The sequence below is a fragment of the Podarcis raffonei genome, chromosome 6 (genome assembly GCF_027172205.1).
Source record: "Podarcis raffonei isolate rPodRaf1 chromosome 6, rPodRaf1.pri, whole genome shotgun sequence".
Taxonomy (NCBI): Eukaryota; Metazoa; Chordata; class Lepidosauria; order Squamata; family Lacertidae; genus Podarcis; species Podarcis raffonei.
This window is the reverse complement of record NC_070607.1, coordinates 10,400,039-10,404,013: the sequence shown is the minus strand read 5'-3', so window position 1 is coordinate 10,404,013 and position 3,975 is coordinate 10,400,039.

The window sequence follows — 3,975 nt, the reverse complement described above, 5'->3', positions numbered from 1 at the left end:
AAGATTTTCAGTGCTGAAATGGTACAAGTTTGTTGGTCACCTCCCTCTCCCCAAGCTATAGTCCTGAACGCTTCTACGGCTGCTATTTAAAGACGACAAAATAATTGAAGATGATAGAGATACATATAAGCACTTCCAGCATCATTTTGAATTTGGCCTATTACTGTTCACAGAGAAACCCAATCCAATTTTTCTCCAGTCCAGCTTGCATTTATAACCATAGGTACCCCAACCTTCCTGAAATAAAGATCGAAGCACCATGTGACCAGCTGTGCAATCCCAATTAATTTTGGAGTTATGTTTCTCTTTCTTTTCTTTTTTAAAAAAAATGGTTTTTCCATGTATACACCCTCTAACAATATTTCTCTAACAGTTTTCCATATTTCCCCCACTCCTCCCCTGGACTTCCCTCATATTCCCATTTTCTTTTATTTCCATATTACTCACCCTGTGTGTAGTTTCCCAAAATTTTCCCAATACATATAATCTTACTTTTCGTTATATACATATAATCTTACTTTTCGTTATATACAGTTGTGTTTGTTTTCTAAAGGTATGGCGTTTTCTGACTACTATTTATTAGAATCTTTGCTTTTGAAATGTTGTAAATGAGAAAAATTCATTGAATCAATTTAGTCCCAACATCATATATTTGAATACATCCAGCAGAAAAGACCATCTAGCCCTGTCAAATGCCTTTTGGCCATTTAAAAACACACACAGTCGCTCTCTTTGTGTCATTGTACTTAGTCTTAGTAATCCAAATGTCACACTTTCTAACATTGTTATAGCGTTTCCTGTTGTTAACAGAGCTAATCTGATCCACCAGGAAATAATTTAATACCATCTGATTTACTTGGGTTGTACATATGTGTGTATTCTAAAGTTAAGCATATGTCCTCCCCCAGTACCTTCTGGTCTATGCAATTTAATTCAAAGGAAAAGCTGCAGTTTTCATGCTGGAGATGGACATGAGTGTACATTGATCTTCTTGGTGCTCCCCATGCATGTAGTATCATTTCCCTGAGTTAATCTTCATGGGGACATTCAGACTTGCTCCCCTGCTTCACATCACAAGTGCCTGCTGTGAAGCAGGCATAGGCTATGTCACATTTCATGATATGTCACTGTTGGTGTTCCACATGCGTTGTTTTTAAAATACTGCAATTGGACAGAAGCCCTGCACTTATTTTCTTTCATTACTGTCTGTTCTGTTAAAGGTGATTTACTAATCTGTTTTAGCACAAGACAAACAGGCCAATGCACATTGTCATCTTGAAGTCCTCTGCTGTCCCCAGTCACCCTCTCCAGGTGGCTGCAACTGACAAATAAATCAGACCAGAACTCGCAATTCTGAGAGAATAAAACACATTGGGATGAAAGATGCACAAAAGTGTGTGACAATTTGTTGTTGACAAAGGACAGCTGGACATATAAAGGGCCCCATTACCTTCAGTAGCTTAGGGCTTCATCAAACCTAAATCCGGCCCTGATTCATACCAATTACTTTCTACCTTTAAAGATGGGGTTGGTTATGTGTGAGAGGAGGCAGATGATCTAAATATAGGAGATGGTGAAACATGGAGACACAGTTATGGCACTTCTGGTTCTAGGTGATTCGTCCTGAGTACCTGTTTCGCCTCACTGATATGTTTCTTTTTCACTTCATTGGCTGGATATTGTTGCTTTAAGAATGCTTGATGAGATATTTTCAGATGTTTGTCTTTAAGGTGCCAGCGGTACCTTTTGTTAGTTTTGCTTCAACAGTTTTAACACAGCAACATCTCTGGAATGTGAATGTTTAGTTCCTCAGGTGCAAAACTAAGAATTGGCTGCCTGTCCCCTCATTCTTTTATGCACAAGTGCCCCAAACTAGGCTCCTTTAGCTGCCAAGAATTTGTTTCCCGGATGGGTGGGGAGGAGAATATCAGGTTTTAGCTTTGAAAGGAGGTGTTTGGCAATGTTACAGATGGGCAAAAATGGAGAATTGTAAGTGGAAGAAAACCCACACACTTTGACCTTTGTACTAAGCCCAGGAGTAATATAGTACCTCAGTATGTGCAAAAACTGGACTAACTACACTGTTCTGTCCCCCCCACCCCCCCACCCCACCCCCGAAAGTGATTCTAAAGTACTTATCAGTCGCTGATGGAAGTATTTACTTTTGCATTATTCTAGTAAGCTAAGGAAGTCAAAAATATATCAATCTAAGGGTGGGAACTAAGCTTTATGTTGACAGCAGAGGACTCCCAACAACCCATGTCCAACCTGTAATGCTAATGTCAGTGTATTGATGGGAGTTTACTTCTATCAGAGAATGGCAATTGTCCTCTAGAAACTTCTACCCAGACCTGCATTTGAATGCATGAAATGAAATTTGAGCCCCACATCTTTTTTCAGAGGATGGCTGAAGGGAAAATGGAGGGGGGGAGTTGAAGAGAGGGAAGAGGCTGTTTAACTCCCCCTTTCCCCCTTCCTTCCTCACATACCTATTATAAAAGGATAAAGAAACATGGATAATTCATTTTGGTCTTGCCCTTGAAGACTGGGATATCAGATCAATTATACCGTTTGCTACCTTGATTTGCAGCAACATAAAGTGTGATGCAACACATCAAATAAATAAAACCCATCTATCAAGCCCTATAATAATAATAATAATAATAATAATAATAATAATAATAATAATATAATTTATTACTTATATCCCGCCCATCTAGCTGGGTTTCCCCAGCCACTCTGGACGACTTCCAACAGGAGATTAAAAATACATTAAAACATCAGACTTTTTTTTTTAAACTTCCCTAAACAGGGCTGCCTTCAGATGTCTTCTAAAACTCTGGTAGTTGTTTATTTCTTTGACATCTGATGGGAGGGTGTTCCACAGGGTGGGAGCCACTACCAAGAAGGCCCTCTGCCTGGTTCCCCATAACTTTGCTTCTGGCAGTGAGGGAACCACCAGAAGGCTCTCGGAGCTGGACCTCAGTGTCTGGGCTGAACAATGGAGGGTGGAGACACTCCTTCAGGTATACTGGGCCGAGGCTGTTTAGGGCTTTAAAGGTCAGCAGCAACACTTTGAATTGTGCTCGGAAATGTACTGGGAGCCCTGTCTTCATAGCAGGAGTAACAAAGCATAGCCCTTGATGCTCAGCATGAAATAAACTTGAAGGAACCAGGGGCTCAGCTCCTATAGAACAGAATGATGCACTGGTCTGAATGGCACTGTTAAATGAGTGATTAAAAACACATACAGTTTTGTTTCTTTGCGCACGATTTATTTGTAAACTCTTGCATTTTAGGTATTTGTCAGGCATGCAGAAGGTTTTAGTGGCACAGGTGCAATGGGTAACTGTAGCTCAGGGGGGGGGCTCATGAGAAAGGGGGAAGCAGCACAAAAGAGATTCACCCTCACTGACTCTCTCAAGCCTTACATAGACCACACAGTTCAAATGTCCCTTCAAAGGACCAGAAACATACTTTTCTAAAAAATAAAAGCTACAATTCTAAGTTGCACCCAAAAGGCACAAGACCTTGTCGGCCTTGCCAATTGGTTTACCAGCCCATTCTCCCTGGTGTGTGTGTGTGTGTTTTTCCTGACTTCACATTAGAAATGGGAGGGAACCCATTCAATTCACATTTTCAGGCAAATGTACCTATTTTGTGGGTCCTGAAACAGCTATCCTTCAAAATTCACACTTCTCCTAATATACTTCTCTTTGTTCACTTTGTTGTTGTTGTTGGAAAACAACACCATTGGGAGAAGGTGCACATTCAAATGCACATATTTGTGAAAATAGCATATCAAAATGAACTGTATTAGGGAAAATTCCTAGCAAAAATGTATTAGGAGGAATGCTCACAAAAACATTGATGAATTTTCATGAGACGCTTTTTCTTTTTAAGCAAGTTGATCGGGAAATGTGCAAAGTAAACTTGATAGGAAAGCATGAGAAATCAAGAGAAACCGAAACGGAC